The 18,703-nt window shown below is 42.4% G+C and overlaps 1 long non-coding RNA gene across 1 annotated transcript in view; it reads right to left on the reverse strand.

Annotated features, from left to right (window-relative positions):
- LOC141167865 (uncharacterized) overlaps nucleotides 1-18,703 on the reverse strand; it is a 265,118-nt gene that overhangs the window by 225,119 nt on the left and 21,296 nt on the right. The window lies entirely within an intron of this gene.

Genomic DNA, 18,703 nt, shown 5'->3' on the forward strand with positions numbered 1-18,703 from the left:
TATATATGGACCTAACTGTATTTGTTAAAATTAAATCATTTTTATTTCAATAATTAAAATATTTTTTTTTGTAAAAAACAGGTACCTTCAAAATTCACAAACTCAAATCTCCATTAGAGGCTTTTATTATTACAGTAAGCTACCTCCTAAGATGTATCAATAAATTCTATTCCATTTTTATTGCACCCTTTCCCTAATAATAAGATGCTGAAAAAGTTGAACCCCTTTATTCAAAAGAATCCAGAGACATAAAGTGCAAGTGCAAAAAGGTATTTTCCTCTCTGTATTGATAGATGCATAAATATAAATATACTTGTGAGTATATAAATAAGTGAATTTTTGTTATGTTTTACATTATATCTTTCAGACAAAGTAATGACTGAAAGACAGGGAAATAAAGCCAACAACAATTGATTTAATACCCTGAACAGGGAACTGTGCATATAGGGACAGATTCACTCAGGATTCACAATTAACAGACACAAGGTCCTAAGGAGAGTACTTACATATTTCAGTATCCAGCCTATGGAGATGAGATTGCGGTCTACCCCGACGACGCTGTTTCGCCTTGGGCTTCTTCAATGGGGGGCGTTAGTTTGTGTGCACAGTGTACCGTTTATATATTCCTCCCACCAGCTGTATGTAATTAATTTGATAGACCAGAGTGGTTATGGCGCATGCGTTAGTTACGTAGGTGCCCCGTAAACAAAAAGGACTTCCGGAGTCACTGCGGCTGACACACATGCGGTGGAACGCATGAAGTGTCTCTTGCGCAGGACCGGAAGTCCGACGGGCCCGTTCACGCACGCATGCGCACTCTCTGTTGGGAATCTCCATATAGTAGTAGCGGAGGGGGGTGTCAAGGTAACGGAGATCGTAAATACATTTAGGCATATAGATATTCACCTTCATTACATTCTTTTGCGTTTTCTATATAGTAATTAGTTGAACCCCAATCATCCATTAGGGAATGCTTCTGATACTTGATAAGTATAAACTTCTTGATTTAAGAGATATCTAATGGGTATATGTTTTATATAGTAAAATTGATGTAAAAGTGCAAGGAATGTGTTGAAAATATGTGAAAATTTAATGTGAAAAGATTCATGAAAAAAATAAAATATCATAGTAAACATATATAGTGTGAAAATATGTATAATGGGGCACACAATAATTTTGATATATATTGTGTGTCTCATATTTTAAAGAAGTGAATAAATAGCTTAAGATAATAACTAATACACTACAATTGTGTATAATAGGCTTTTGGACCCCAGTTCTAGTGATCAGTTGGAGTCAGAGGGAACATAAATTTTTTTCATGGACCACCCACCTTAATCGCTACATAAGTGAAACGTTCTAAAACTTTCTAATACTTTACATTTACTTTGAGTACTAATTCCTCACCATTTACCATTATTAAGATATTAAGGAGGATGTTTACTATGAAACAAAGCCAAATATAGCCAGTCCTGGTCTAAGCGAAGAAGTGGATATATCCAGTCTAGGTAATGCTCTGTGAGCTTTATACATGATCAACATAAAGGTCTCTCTAGTTTTCTACAATGTACAGTATCAGTCTGGAGTCCAGTCCATTTAGTTCACAAAGCATTACCTAACCTGAATAAGGGTGTCCACCTCAGCTGAGAAAAGGACTAGGCCTGTATTGGTTAGACACAGTGCATGTCAAAAGTTTGGACACAACTGTTCATGCGGTGTTTTTTTTTCCTCTTATTAGAAAGAGCACATTGTAGACTGAAAGCAGCAAAACCCCAAGAAAATATGGAAACAAGGAGCAAAGAAACACATGTGAAACAAACTAGAATATACAGTATATTAAATAATAGATTCATCATAGTTCCCCACTTTAATGCAGATAACAGCTTTACATATCCTTGCCATTTTTTCAAGCAGCTTAATTCCAGTTCATTGTAATGGCTTCCAGTGATCAGATAATCCTCATCAAGAGTTCATATGTGGTTCATTTGAGGTTCATATGTGGTCAAAACCTTCAGTTTGGGCATATGGCAGGGCTAGGAAAGGAAAGAACGCGATTTGTCTGGAATAGATTGTGAATGCCATGTCGCATTTGGAAAGCCCCTGACATGCAAAAACAGCCGAAACCCCCCACAAGTGACCGCATTTTGGAAACTAGTCCCCTCAAGGAATTCATCTAGGGGTGTACTTAGCTTTTTTAACCTACAGGTGATTCACGCAACTTTATAACTTCCAGATATGAGAACAAAAAATGAATTTTTTTCCACTAAAATACTATTTTAGCACCAAATTTATAATTTACACGAGGGCTAATAGGAGAAAATGGACCTCTTAATTTTTTATGCACTTTTTACCAAACACAGTGATACCCCATATGTAGTTGTACACTACTGTTTGAACACACAGCAGGGGTCGCATGGGAAGGAGCGCTACTTGGCTTTTAGAATGCAGATTTTGTTTTAATAGATTGTGGGGTCCATTAGCTGAGCCCCCTAGGTGCCAAAACAGCAGAACCCCCCATCAGGTGACCCCATATTGGAAATTTCACTTCCTTAGGAATTCATTTAGGGGTGTAGTAAGTATTTTGAACCCATAGGTGCCTCACAGAATTTTATAAGATTGGGACATGGAAATATGAATTTTTTTGTGGTAAAAATGTAATTTTTGTATTTTCTGCAAACCTGTCAGGTACACAAGTGTTAATAGGTGAAACTGGACCTCATAATTTATTGAATAATTTCTCCCGAATGCGGTGATGCCCCATATGCCATCAGAAATTAATGTTAGGCCACACGTCAGGGCTGAGAAAGAAGGAGCACTATTTGGATTTTGGAGCACAAATTTTGGTAAAATAGTTTGCAAGTGACATTTTCGGAGCCCCGAAGGTGCCAGAACAGCAGAAAAAGCCCCAAAGTGACCCCATTGTAGAAATTACACCTCTCAATGAATTCATCTACGGCTGCAGTCACTATTTTGTAACCTCAACGCCAGGCTTTTTTTCTGGAGAATTGAAAGTATGCCTGTTTTGTGCCCATACATTGTGCCCCCATATATTGCAGCGCCCCAATACATTGTGCCCAGCTTGTGCCTCTGGTGACACACACCCCTTAAATTGTTAAGTGTGTACTCCCCACTACAATAATGCCAAACATGTGGCCGCTTACTGCGGTTTAGGCACAGTAGGGCTCAGAAGGAGGGGGGCATTTGAATTTGCGCAGAATTCACCTGATTTTATTTGAGGGGGTGGGAGCCATGTCGCTTTTCCAGAGTCTTTGTTCTACCAGTAATGTGGGACCCCTTATATTTCCAGTGACAGATGATGGATATGAGTGGGGACTGGTTTTGTGTGGGATAAATTAGGGTTTTTTTTGGTAACATTTTGGGTTACATAATATTTTTTGACGTTTCCAGAATAAGGCTGAAATCACATTCTTGTGTTCTATGCCTAGCGCTTCCGTCGGGGGGTTTCCCCACAAAAATGCGATTCAGACGAAACTCCCAACGGATCCACCCACCATAATGAGGCAGATGGAGACACTTTGGAGTCGGTTTGGTGTCTGCTCCGTTGGTATCCATCTTTTCAGGTGTGCACAGATCTGAGGTCGCCCACACTTGTGTGCTAAAAAGACCTCTAAAATGATGGGACACTTCTGGAACACAGACCAGTCCAAAGTGACTCCATCTGCCTCATAAATGAGTGGTTTTGTCTGTGGTTTTGTCTGAATCGCGGTTTTGGGGAACTTACACGGGAAGCCCGACGTAAGCGTTCAGCGGAGAGTGCAGGATAAATGTAAGCCAAGCCTTATTCCGATTTTTGGGAGGCAGAATGAACATATAGACAGTAGTACAAGAAGAGTTATTAGTTTTATTTTTGCGCGGTTCACCGTACGGTATAAGTGATAAGGCGGATTTATTCTTCGGGTCGGTGCGATTACAGTGATACCAGATTTATATATTTATTTTAGGTTTTGCTGCTATCACACAGTTAAAATGATATTTTATAAAAAAGTACTTTTGATGGTCGTCATATTCTGAGAGCCGTAACTTTTTTATTTTTTGGCAAACAGAGCTATATGTGGGCTTCTTGTTTGCAGGACGAGTTGCAGAATTTTTTTGGCACCATTTTGGGGCACATAGTAATTTTTTGATCGCTTTTTATTCAAATTTTAAAGACACAGAATGAACAAAAAACAGCAATTCAGCTATTGTTTTTATTTTTTTGCGCTGTTCACCGTGCGGTAATAGTGATAAGACAGAACTGTTCGTCGAGTCAGTATGATTACAGCGATACCATATTTATATTGTTTTTTTCTTTTGCTTTGCTATTTTTACACACTAAAAATAATATTTTTACAAAAATGAATTAATTTTTGGATCGTCATATTCTGAGGTCTGTAACTTTTTTGCCGAATGAGCCACATTAGGGCTTGTTTTTTGCAGGACGGTTCGGCGTTTTCATTTCTGAAATTTTTCTTTACATATGACTTTTTGATCGCTTTTTATTCATTTTTTTGTGAGTAAGTATGATGAAAAAGCAACATTTTTGCCGTGTTTTTTATTATTTTTTCTTACGGCGTTCACCATACGGAATAAATGTGCCAGTTTTATAGAGCGGGTCGTTCTAGACGTGGTGATACCAAGTATTTTTTTTGTTTATTTTTGTTTTATTACAAACCCTGCGTTTTGTGTGGCGAAACAGATTTTAGTGATTTCTGCACTTTTTTTGTGTTTTTTTATTTTTTGGTTTTGCTGGTCTCATACACTGCAGTACTTGTGTACTGACGTGCATGAGACTGTCAGTGAGTCACTGACTCAGCCTGTGAGATCCAGCTTATACAGTAGTTGGATCTCACTGGCCACCATACCCTGAGGTCATCACCTCAGGGTACCATGGTAACCACTGGAACCCGCGAATTTCATCGTGGGAGTCCCATGGTTACTAAGGGGGTCTTGTGAAAATGCGGTGCTGAGGAACAAATACCCTTAACGACCGCCGTGAAAAGGAGTATCGGCGATGGTTAAGGGGTTAGTGAAACCTTAACAATAGCTTAAAGTCAAAAGTTCAATGTGTAATATTATTTAATATTAATAATTTACAGTATGTATTTTATTGTTTCTATTTATTTTCTTAGTTATCGAAACTCAGTATTTTCTATTATTGTTGTAGCTCTTCCTTCTCCATTACATGATTTTATTGGTAGGTGCTGACATGAGGTCTATTTGTCAGTCATCACATGTATGTAACCTTCTAACCTTGTACTTATTAGTGGATGAGCCTTGTTGTTGTTTTTTTTAAAATAATTTAAGTTATTATGAGTTCCTCAGGCAATAACTTCTACAAACATTAATATATATATACATAGAGAGAGAGAGAGAAAGAGAGAGAGAGAGAGAGAGAGAAAGACTATAGACTTGACTATAGACTGACGAGTCAATGAAAACAATATTGCCAAAGAAATCTGTATACATCAATACATTTCATAAAACATACGCAGGACACATGAAGGGCACTCGTAGGTCTCATTCAGATGTCTAAGTTTTTTTTCCATAGAATATAAAAAAGATCATTTTCCATCAGTATGTAAGATCTAATTTTCACCCAGGTTTGATTTGATTGCTGGTTTACCATCAGCATGGCATATGTTTATCTTTTATGCAGAAAAAGAAAGAAATTCCCAAGCTTCTCTTACCAGTTAAAGGGTTGTTTACTGCTTGGACAATCCCTTCTCAATCCCTATGTGTCCCCCTTATAAAATAATAATGACTAGCCCTCTATTTTGTAGTCCCCATGTCAGTTTAGGCCTGCAGCCTACAGAATGGTAGGTATACTGTACCTCCCAACTTTTACAGAAGGGACAAAATGTGCGGGACTAACTTTTGGGCCATGTCCCTGACCACAGCCCTTTGCCACACTCATTTACTATTTCTTTCGACCCTGGCAGGAGGAGATGTCAGTGTTCAAACATAGCAGATTTTCTGTGAAAAAAAATCTCTGCAGTAAAAAATGCAGCATTTAAACTACATGTGAACACGGCCTAACTATCCAAGGAAAGACTTCTATGTGGAGCCTGAAAAAATATTAATATGTATATATGTGTTTATTTTATGCCACACTATTTCTTTTTAGTATATATGTGTCATGGGTGTATCAGAGGTGACAGACAGTCGCCCTGCAGTTGGTTGCAGGAGATCTCTACATTTGGCATTACAGACATCTTCTTAGATGAGAGGCTGTCTCTAGGACCTAGCGGCTACCTCCCTCTAGTAATTAGCTCTCTGGCCTGGGTGTATATATACCTGGTGTGTCTGAGAGGGAGGTGCCAGCTATATTCATTTCTACTTGTGAAGGCTTATCAGGAGCAGCACTTCGTCCTCTCTGGAGCTTGAGGCCGAGTTTGCATTTGTATGGAATCGTCTAAAGCTAAGCATTCTCCCCCTATTTGTCTACCCTTGTTGTCTATAGAGTTTAGTGGAGATCGACTAGTGCTCATCTCCTCTCATCCCTAGCCTTAGCCATACGCCAGGGAAAGACAGGGCAAGCCACGTGTGTGGCTATTTCTGAAGAGGCAATATAGGGACGGTAGTTGAGACAGGGTGACACTAGACAAGTCTAGGAGGTCTCCACTCCCCCCTTTCCCTAGTGTCTGGTCTCCCTTTCCCTCTTCCCTCTGCGTTGCAGTAAGTTTTTCCCACACCTGGCGTGACAATATGGGCGTTTCAAAGGGCAATACTGGTATATACTTGTATATGTGACCAGAGAGCAATATTAGTTTACAGTATATGGGATATCAGGGGTGCATTAACAGAAGCATACATTCTAGATCATGTGAAGTAATTATCCCCCTCTTCTCTTTTGGTCAGACCTCATCTGGAATACTGTTTCAAGTTATTAGTATATATGGGGGGATCAGTGGTCATTATTATTATATATAGGGGATTAGGGGTCATTATCTCTAATCTCTTCAAGAAAGCTTAAAACCTGCTATGACCACGCTGCCTCACCACCACCAGAGCTGCTGCAACCCCCAATCTACTGTCCTACTGTCTCCTTCCCCATCATCCAGTAAAATGTAAACCCGCAAGGGCAGGGTCCTCTTCTCTCTGTACCAGTCTATCATTGTTAGTTTGTTTACTGTAAGTGATATCTGTATTTTGTAAGTAACCCCTTCTCATGTACGGCACCATGGAATCAATGGTGCTATATAAACTACTACTACTAATAATAATAATTATTAGTGCATATGAGGGATAAGAGGGCATTATGAGCATATATGTGGGATCGAGGGGCATTATTAGTATATGTGGTGGATCAGGGCGCATTGCAGAAGGGGCAATGATCCTCCATTTTTTGTACGTGGAGAGGAATGGAGGACAATTTTACTATATGACTCATGGGGCATTATTAGTATGCCGGTATATGTCATATGGTGGCAAGGTTGAGGAGCAGGTGGGATAGGATGTGGTCAAGCGCATAAGTAGTGAGGTGTGAATTTGAGAGAAAATTAGCAAGCTTTTCTTCAGTTAAGGTGGGACAGAAGGTTATAGGTTTATTCTCCTTTTCATAATGTGTAAGTATTTGTAACCATTAGCAATTTCTCTGATAATCCATACCTAAATGTAATATACAGTACTGTTCTCTTAATTTCTAATTTTGATTTAGTCGTATGAAACGTTTTGAGGACAATCAGCTCTGCTGTGGTTCAGACAGATGAATACAGCAGGAAGACATAGAATTCAGGTATTAGCTTTTAAATCTTACATTTGAATTATACATGTGGAAAAATATATTACTCTGTCATACTGTAGAGAGAAATGTAGCCAATAATACAGATAATCCTCAAAAGAGGGAATCTTACAGATGGCTTTAATATGGGCTAGTGTTTGACCTTGCCTAAATTATTAAAGGTCATTTAAAATTAGTTCAGAAGTCCAGGGAGATTAGAACGAATACAATTATTGATCTGGAAATTGCTATAATCCACAAGAAATAGGTCTGTATTTCACAGGGTATAAATAATGGATACTTCTATTTACAAAATAAAGGCAATTGTCAATTTCCAAGTGTTAAATACGAGTATAAAAATAAACTCAGCTCATGTCATTAAATTTCCATCAGTGATCTGGAGATAGATAGAGATATAGATAGATAGATAAACAATAAAATTGATACTTTGTTTTTATGCTTTATGTTTTCATTAACCACTTCACCGCCAGGTGATTTTCTGTTTTCTTTTCATTTTCGTTTTTTCCTCCCCTTCTTCCAAGAGCCATAACTTTTATATTTTTTTGAATGACAGCATTGAATTTTATTATGTGATGCACTGAAAAGCGGGAAAAAAATTCAAGTGCGTTAAAATTGCAAAAAAAGTGCAATTCCTCAATTATTTTTTGCGTTTTTTTATTTACTATGTTCACGATATCGCAAAAATTCTCCTGGCAATTTGATTTTCCAAATCAAAACGATTATGCAGATACCAAACATGTATATGTTTTTTTTTATTTAAATGTTGAAAAAAATCAGAAATTTGTAAGAAATTTTTTTTGCTTTTGTCGCCATTTTCTTAGATCTGTAATGTTTTCATTTTTTGAGATCTTGTGCTGGGTGAGGGCTTATTTTTTTGGCATCCTGAGGTGATATTTTTATTCATACCAGTTTAGGGTAGACATGATATTTTGATCGCCTCTTATTGCATTTTATTGCAATGTTGCAACAGCCAAAAAAACATAATTCTGGCAATTTGATTTTTTTCCCTCATTATGCTGTAGTGTTTACTACTGTTGAGCGAGCATGCTCGACACTGCTCGGTACTCGCCCGAGCATCTCACTACACGGGATGTTAGGCGAGCACCGAGCATTTCCGGGTTACTCGGGTGGAAGCTAGGTTCTCCGCCTTGCATGTCTGGCACTCTTTACAGAGCCAATGAACATGCAGGGATTGCCAGCCAGTCACTGTAATGCCGCAGCCATGTTGTTTGTGGCCATTACAGTGATTGGCTGGCCGCACAGCGTCACCTCGAGTATTTAAAACCGGGCACCGCCATCTTGTGCACAGTCGCTCCGGATCAGACAGTGTAGGGTCAGTGCTGCAGAGCTAGGGAGAGATTTATACTGCAAAATAGTTAGTGTAGGGTCTCTAAAGCCTGCAAAATCAAACAAACAGTCCTTCTCAGGACTAATATCCATCCCAGATATCAGGCAGGCTGTATAGGAGACGCTGTGGTTATACCAGCAAACGCTGCATTACAGTCCTGTGTGCTGCTACTGCTGGTCAAATTGCTAGACTTATCCCCAGGTCTCAGGGGCCAGGAAAAATCCGTTTTTTTTCAATCTAAATCCTGTTTGTTTGTTTTTTTTTCTCAGTCAGACTGAGAATCCTTCTTATTAACCTTTTGGTATTCCCTCCCCCCCCCAAAAAAAAAAATTGAGTGTTTCTGTGAGTGTTCAGACACAAATATATCTGTTTAAAAGATTCTGGTGTAGGCCAGAGAACTAGAACTGTGTTTTTCCTCTTCCACGATTCAAATCTGGGTTTTATCAATCTGCTTGCCTTTTTTCCATAAAAAAAACAGTTTGAGTGTGTCGCTGACTGTTCAGACACAAATATATCTATTTTAACAAGTCTGGTATACACCAGGAAATTATAACTGTGGTTTTGCAGTTCCACGGTTCAAATCTCTGTATTATCCATTTTTTTGTCTTTTTTCCATAAAAAAAGACATTTTCAGTGTCTCGCTGACTGTTCAGACACCAATACATCTGTTTAAAAGAGTCTGGTGTAGGCCAGAGAACTAGAACTGCTCTTTTTCCTCTTCCACGGTTCAAATCTGGGTGTTATCAACCTGCTTACCTTTTTTCCATAAAAAAAAACAGTTTGAGTGTGTCGTTGACTGTTCAGACACAAATATATCTATTTTAACAAGTCTGGTATACACCAGGAAATTATAACTGTGGTTTTGCAGCTCCACGGTTCAAGTTTCTGTATTATCAATTTTTTTGTCTTTTTTCCATAAAAAAAAAACATTTTCAGTGTCTTGCTGACTGTTCAGACACCAATATATCTGTTTAAAAGAGTCTGGTGTAGGCCAGAGAAATAGAACTGTGTTTTTCCTCTTCCACGGTTCAAATCTGGGTGTTATCAACCTGCTTGCCTTTTTTGCATAAAAAAAACCAGTTTGAGTGTGTCGCTGACTGTTCAGACACCAATATATCTATTTTATCAAGTCTGGTATACACCAGGAAATTATAACTGTGGTTTTGCAGTTCCATGGTTCAAATCTCTGTATTATCCACTTTTTTGTCTTTTTTCCATAAAAAAAAAAACATTTTCAGTGTCTCGCTGACTGTTCAGACACCAATATATCTGTTTAAAAGAGTCTGGTGTAGGCTAGAGAAATAGAACTGTGGATTTCCTCTTCCACGGTTCTAATCTCCATTTTATTACCCTTTTGCCATTGGTAGTGCGAGTGTAAGCTATTTTACTTCATTTACATTGGGCAAGGTACGTGGCAAGGGACGTGGAACTGGACGTTCTTGTGATGGTGCATGCAGAGGACAGGGCCGTGGCCAAGTTGAAAATGTGCCACAACTAACAGCCACATCATCTCGCTCCCAATTCTTGACCGAATTACTAGGGAAGCACACAACAAGAAGACCATTATTTTGAACTGATCAGCGTGAACAGGTTATTAATTGGATAGCAGATAATACTTCCAGTCACCTGGGCACCACCACCTGCTCTTTGTCTTCCACATGGTCAAGTCTTAGTAGCCATGAGTCTCGACCGCATACTCCTCCTCACCCTGATGCTCCTTCCTCCCACCAGGCCGAGTGTCGTCAGACAGCAACTGATCCCACAGTTGGACACTCTGAAGAGCTGTTCACTGGTCCATTTCCATATTTGGGCCCCTCGCCTGCTCTGCTTGAAGTGGTGGAAGAGGAGATCCCATGTAGCGATGGCCAAATATTTAAACAGCCACGGCAACAGGAAGGCGACGCTGGCAATTTGTCACAAGAGGTGGACGATGACGAGACACAATTGCCACGAAGTGAGGAGGAGGACCGTGGTGCGGAAGTGGAAGAGGAGGAGGTGGTGGATGATCTAGTAACTGACCCAACGTGGCAGGAGGACACGCAGAGCGAGGCCAGCAGCACACAGGGGGGGGAGGCAGAGTACCCCAAAAGGCAGGAAGAAGCAGTGTGGTGGCCGCAGACAGAAGGCGGGTAACCGTTCCCCGTAACACCAACACGAGAGACGTTGCCAGTACAACCGGTAGGGCTTCCAGAGTCTGGAACTTTTTTAAAGACTCTGCTGATAACCTCAAAAAGGCCATTTGTACCACCTGCCAGGCCAGCATCAGCAGGGGTGACAAAACTACCAGCCTGACCACCATCAGCATGATCAGGCACATGGCAGCAAAGCACCCGACTTTGTGGGGCGAACCCCAGGGTCCACGACCAGTGTCAGTGGGTGTCACCACTGTTTCTTCCGCTGTTGTGCGTGTAATAGAACCCCCTGTTGTGCGTGCAAGGCAATCCTCTGTCCATACTGAATGTAAATATGCCCCCTCCTCTCAGTCTTCTCTTTTTATGGCAGTTTCTCAAGAAACAGCATCAACGTCCCACCGCAGCGTTTAATTGTCCATATCCCAGAGCTTTGAATGAAAGCGCAAATTCGCTGCCAACGCCCCACAGGCCACAGTCCTAAATTTGCACATTTCATGACTGCTTGCGTTGGAAATGTTGCCTTTTAGGCTTGTGGAGACGGAATCCTTCTGCAACCTTATGGCGGTGGCCGTCCCTTGGTACTCGCTCCCCCGCCGACACTATTTTGCCCGGTGTGCCATCCCCGCATCTCTTATTCCTGAGGTGGAGAGGTCTACAAAAATGGGGCAGTACCAGAAGGCCCTTGCTGCAGAACTGTTAAAAAAATTCCCATCTGAACACGCTAGTGGCAGAGGTCACAGTTCGTTGACCAACCAAGGCGTACAGGCAAGAGAGACGCAACTCAATCCAGCAGAGGCAGGGAAACACTGTCAACGTTCTGGGACAGTTTTCTGAGACCCGCCCAGCTTACAGGCCCTGAGGTGCGGGGTACTCTCAAAAGAAGTGGAACGTTTCAAAAGATGGTGAGGGAGTACCTTGCCAACCGTACCAGCCTCCTCCGTGATTCCTCTGTGCCTTTAAATTATTGGGTATCCAAGCTGAACACTTGGAATGAACTCGCTCTGTACGCCTTGAAGGTCCTGGCCTGCCCTGCTGCTAGCGTGTTATCGGAGCGTGTTTTTAGTGCCGCTGGGGGAATTATAACTGATAAGCGCACTCGCCTGTCAACTGACAATGCTGACAAGCTGACCCTTATCAAAATGAACAAGGGCTGGATTGGGCCAGACTTCTCATCACCACCATATGACAGCAGAGTAACATAAAGGCAAATCCACTGTGTTGTTTCAGGAGGTGTATTCCCATGCACCCCTTCACACCCACACATGGGTATATGGTTCCTCATTTCGGCTGTATTTTGCTCTTCTCCTTATCCTCAGCCTCCACCACCACTATACCACCAGGGTGACCGTGGTCCGTGTTGCCAGCATTGCAAGTTCCTCCATCCTAATTTTTGGCAGCTTTTGCTTGGAAGGCATAGGCAAAGACTATGGGAGACTCACTCCCCAATAATGGAAATAATGTTTTTAATATGCTGTACTGCATGGCTCTTGTAAAGGGAATTAAAATCGTCTTGTTAAGCTACTGTGACCTCCACGTCTCTTCCACGGGGTATTGATATTGTCTTTTTATTCCACTGCGGCCTCCACCACTCTTCCAAGGGGCATTGATATTGTCTTTTTATTCCACTGGGACCTCCACCACTCTTCCAAGGGGCATTGATATTGTCTTTTTATTCCACTGCGACCTCCACCACTCTTCCAAGGGGCATTGATATTGTCTTTTTATTCCACTGGGACCTCCACCACTCTTTCAAGGGGCATTGATATTGTCTTTTTATTCCACTGGGACCTCCACGTCTCTTCCAAGGGGCATTAAAACCATCTTGTTAAACCACTCTTAACTCCACGTCTCTTCCAAGGGGCATTGAAATGTTGTTTTTAATTACTTCTAACCTCCACGACTCTTCCAACGGGCATTGCATTTCCTCCTAATTTTAGTCAGCTTTTTCTTTTCAATGCATAGGTTAACACTAAGGGAGACCCACTCCCCAATAATGGGTAGAAGGTTTTTAGTACGATGTAATCCACATCTGTTTCAAGGGGCATTGCAGTTCCTCATAATTTTTGGAAAGCCTTCCATTCACTCCTTAGGCCAACAGTGTACAGGAGACCCAGCTGCTATAAATGGAAAAAACAGTTTAGTTAAGGCCCTCTGACCTCCATGTCACTTCCAAGGGGCATTGGAGTGCCTCAAAATTTTTGGTAGGCATTGCACTCACTGTATGCCCTATAACTGTGTTGCCAAACTGCTCCTTTTGGCACAGAAACATATCCTACAAGACATGTGTGGTTGACTGGCCTGATATTCATGTGAATGGTCCCTGTTCCTCCTGCTCTTTCTCCTTTGCCACCACCTCATCCATCATTCATCAGCTGAAGCTTTGTTTTAAAGGGCGTCATAGAACTGGGAAAGTAGCAGGAAAACATCCAGCAATCCTCGGAGGAGGTAGGATATGCGCCAAAACGCTGACCACCTCAGGCCTAGCCGCTACTACATACATGCACTTGCATTCCAAGGAACAAAAAGCTAAGGAGATGGATGACCTCATGATCATGAATAATTTACTCGTTGTGCAGGAGGCCGAGTACTGCTGCTGTCTATCTTCTGAACTTTGTGTTGAAGAATGATTGACTCAGGACCCGCAATCCTCTATGTCTGGAGGACGTGTTGCATCCCAGTGTCCAACTGTGTCCCGGCTTCCACAATATTAACCCAGTGTGAAGGTGTCAGTGAGATGGACCATCCCTGGCCAGAACCACTTTTCCACGTGTTTGTGGTTAGGCTGTCCTTCCCACTAAATGAACTGGGGAGGGCACAGGTAGTGTTTTGGTATGTGCGCTTGTGTATAAGGCGCACCAGGACAAATAGAGGTGGATGGGGACCGTTTATGGACACCCGGCCGCCCCCAGGCGGCTGAGGACCGTGTGTGGGCACCCAGCCGCGGGGCAGCTGGGGACCGAGTATGGACACCCGGCTACCCCCGGGCAGCTGGGGACTGAGTATGGATACCAGGCCACTGACGCAGCCATGACATTGTGGCCGGCGTCTGCCTCCACAAGCCTAAAAGGCCTCATTTCAAGTGCAAGCAAGCTAGCAGTATGGTATTGCAGCCTGGGGGTGGGTGACAGGCTTCACACTTACGCTTGCATTCCAAGAAAACAAAGCAGATGTTAATTCTATCATCATCATCATGCTCCTCACCTTGGCTCTCTCAACTCCCCTGATGGAGAATCCAGGACCCACCGGAGGAGTCTGGTTGTCTGGTGGGCTCGGCCAATGCTGCCCATAAGCAGGCCAGGCTAAGAAAAGTGTTGGGAAGGTTACCGGGACAAATAGGGGAGGCTGGGGACCGAGTGTGGACAACTGGCCGCCACCTGGCGGCTGGGGACCAAGTGTGGACACCCGGCCATGGGGCGACTGGGGACCGAGTATGGACACCCGGCCGCCCCCTGGCGGCTGGGGACCGAGTGTGGACACCCAGCCAACGGGAGGCTGGGGACTGAGTATGGATACCAGGCCACCGATGCAGCCATGACATTGTGGCCGGTGTCTGCCTCCACAAGCCTAAAAGGCCTCATTTCTAGAGCAAGCAAGCTAGCAGTATGGTATTGCAGCCTGGGGGTGGGTGGGTGGCAGGCTTCACACTTACGCTTGCATTCCAAGAAAACAAAGCAGATGCTAACTTCTATCATCATCATCATGCTCCTCACCTTGGCTCGCTCAACTCCCCTGATGGAGAAGCCAGGGCCCTCCGGAGGAGTCTGGTTGTCTGGTGGGCTCGGCCAATGCTGCCCATAAGCAGGCCAGGCGAAGAAAAGTGTGGGGAAGGTTACCGGGACAAATAGGGGCGGCTGGGGACCGAGTGTGGACACCCGGCCACCGGGCGGCTGGGGACTGAGTATGGATACCAGGCCGCCGATTCAGCCATGACGTGGCGGCCAAATTCCGCCTCCACATGCTTAAAGGGCCCAATTTCAAGTGCAAGCAAGCAAGCTGTATGGTATTGCAGCCTGGGGGTGGGTGGGTGGCAGGCTGCATACTTGCGCTTGCATTGCAAGGAATGAGGGAGGTACAATTGAACACTGCCCTGGGACAAGGACTTGCACGGGGATAGTTGCAAGTCTGCATCTTCTGATGTGGCAAGGATCACTTCTGATGGGCACACTTTTAGGCAGTGACCTGGGTGTCAGAGATGCTTCCAGGGGTCTTCCCCATGCTGTTCCCATGTCTTTTCAGCACTGTATGCATGTGTCACACAGCACATGGTCATATAAGGTTGTAAAATGTTAAAATAACATTTCCCCGTGAATGCATTTGTCATGGTTGAAAGCAATACAAAAGTGCAAAAACGCATAAAAAATGCTACTTGTGAACATAGCCCAAGGTGTGGAGGAGTATTTTTGTTTTTGGTTATTTATTTTACCTCATACACAAGTCTTTACCCTGTACTTTAAACTGATAGACTGGACTTTTATGAGCTACACCAATGTGTATTTTTTTAATTATTATTTTATTGTTAATGGTGCAAAAATGGGGTGATTTGGTCTTTTGTTATTTTTTTCATTTTTTATAATATTTTTAACTTTTTTCCCCCACTTTTTATTGTATTTAATGGTCCCCTTACGTTACTTGAAGCTGCTCACTTGTTACTTGAAGCTGCTCGCTTGTGCTAAACATAGCAGTGTTTTAGCACTGCTATGTATAGTTAAAATCACAACCTCACATGAACGCCGGCTGTGAGCTGGCATTCACTGGAGGCTCATAATGACAGACATGGGGTACATCAACAGAACCCCAGCTGTAATGACCACCCATCGGTGCCCCATGATCACGTCACGGGGGCTTCACCTGCGTCTGCTCACCTGCTAAAACCCGCTGTCATTCAATGACAGCGGGATTTAACACATGCCAGCAGAAAGCACTTTACACATTCCGCCTATCGGCGCCCCTGTTATGTGATCACGGGGTGTCGATGGGTTGTCGTGACAGCCGGGGTAGCCGGCGTTCGTAGGAGATCGTGATTTTTGCTATACCTAGCAGTTCTCAAGCACTTATGTGCACCACAGGCGATGAGACGATCGCAGCTACAAATCTCCTAACTGGGCTGTTGAAGTCAGTAAAAATTGTGAAACATTGTTTTTTAGAAATATAAAAAAAAATAAATACAAAAGTTCAAATTACCCCCTTTTGCCTCATTGAAAATAAATTATGTTTTTTTGGCCACTGCAACATTTTAATAAAATACAATAAGAGGTGATCAAAACATCGCAGCTACCCCAAAGTGGTATAAATAAAAACAAAACATCAGCTCAAGCCGCAAAAAATAAGCACTCACCCAGTTCCAGATCCTGAAAAATGAAAATGCTGCGGGCCTCGGTAAAATGGCAATATAAGCAATTTTTTTTCCCTACAAATTTCTGAATCTTTTTCACCACTTAATTTAAAAAGAACCTATACATGTTTGGTATCTGCGTACTCATAATGACCTGGATAATCATACTGCCAGGTTAATTTTACCATATAGTGAACATGGTAAATAAAAAATCCAAAATACAATTGTGGAATTGCACTTTTTTCGCAATTTCACCACAGGATGAAAATTGGACTGCACTTGGTGTCATCTGAGTGTGGTCTGATTTTTTCACTGACCCATTGATTTGCATTACCAGCTTTAATCTGAGTTTCGGATCAAAATCGAACATTACTCGGCAATTTTCAAGCACATTTGAATGGCCCCATAGAATATGACTGGTACCAAGTGCTGAAAAACACAGATAGCATTCATATGTGAAAAAACAACATTTGAATGAGGTCTTACATTATGACTTTTGAAATCCACAGTCTGTCGATGTAATACATGAACGCCCTGATTCTTCCAAAGATAGAGATCAAATTGTAACTATTCTATTCACTCAGAATGCCTGCATAAGGAATCCTAAAGCTGCTATACACATTATATGAATATCAACTGGACCCACCAATTTTAGAAAGATTGGTCAATCACTTAATATGTTGAGGATTTGAACTGCTTGATACTTTTGTTCTCAGGAATGAAAAGTTTTTCTTCTACTGAGAACACATGTAATGCCCCATATTGAGGATTACATTAATGTTTTGTAGTGTGAAGTATGTTTTATATATGCCTTTAAAGACTTTAAGGGCGGTGTCAAACTACCGTATAACACAGCCGAGTGCTATGCGATAAAACATCACATAGCACTAGGCCCAGTGTTATTGTATGGAGCAGCTCAGATCAGCAATTATTTTCTCATGACGGTTCAGCATGAAAGAACAATTGCAGCATGCTGCGATTTGCAGCGAGAATCAATTCATTCGCCCCCCCCCACACAAGTGTATGGCCCCCCGCAACTGTCATCCCAGTGAAGTCCGATATACGCCGAGTCGGCCATGGAGGAGAGGGAGAAATTACTTTCTGCATCTCCTCTGCAGCTGTGCTGTGATCCTCTCATGCGAGAGAATTGCAGCACAGTAGGATGACACTCGGCTCCCGCTCACAGGAGAGCTGAAGCCGAGAGTCATTAGCATATCGCATCGCATGCCATACGCATATGTGTGCTTCCAGCCTGAGGCTACGGCCCCACTATCAGTGTTTGGTCAGTATTCAGTCAGTATTTTTCCTCAGGAGTTGGAGCCAAAATCAGGTGAGGAACAATCAGAGAAAAGGTATAATAGAAACACGTGCACCAATTCTGCATTTTTGAGCCACTCATGGTTTTGGCTTACAAATACTGAGGATAAATGCTGACCAAATACTGATAGAATACTGATAGTGGGGCAGTAGCCTAAGGCCATGGCCTCACTATCAGTATTTGGTAAGTATTTTTTCTCAGGAGAAAAGCCCAAAACACAGTGTCTGCAAATTGAGATTCTGATTTGGCTTTTATCCTAAGTCATATTGCACAACTCGTTAAAGGGTTTATTGTGACGTGTAGGATTGCTACTTCCTATAGGTGGCGCTATAGAGTACAAGTCATCTTTTTCTCCGAAGAGGCAATTTGCATATTAAATTTCCCAGAGGAGCATTGCATGGCGAATAAGCCTCCTTACCTTGACATGCCAGAGCTGGTGTGTCACTCTCCATAAGGAGAAACGTTACCCCTTAGACCTCAGTCCAGAGCCTCTCACCTAGTCAAATCAGTTCTCATACTTTGCACAGATGAGGGCCAACAGCCCAAAACACCATGTCTGCAAATTGAGATTCTGATTTGGCTTTTATCCTAAGTCATATTGCACGACTCGTTAAAGGGTTGATTGTGACTTGTAGGATCGCTACTTCCAATAGGTGGCACTATAGAGTACAAGTCCTCTTTTTCTCCGAAGAGGCAATTTGCATTTCTCAGGAGTGGGAGCCAAAACCAGGTGAGGAACAATCAGAGAAAAGGTATAATAGAAACAAGTCACCAATTTTGCATTTATCACCCACTCCTGGTTTTGGCTCCCACTCCTGAGAAAAAATACTGA

Source organism: Phyllobates terribilis, unplaced genomic scaffold (assembly GCF_046119375.1).
Source record: "Phyllobates terribilis strain yellow unplaced genomic scaffold, ASM4611937v1 Scaffold_1__5_contigs__length_1240528914, whole genome shotgun sequence".
In the NCBI taxonomy this organism is placed as follows: domain Eukaryota; kingdom Metazoa; phylum Chordata; class Amphibia; order Anura; family Dendrobatidae; genus Phyllobates; species Phyllobates terribilis.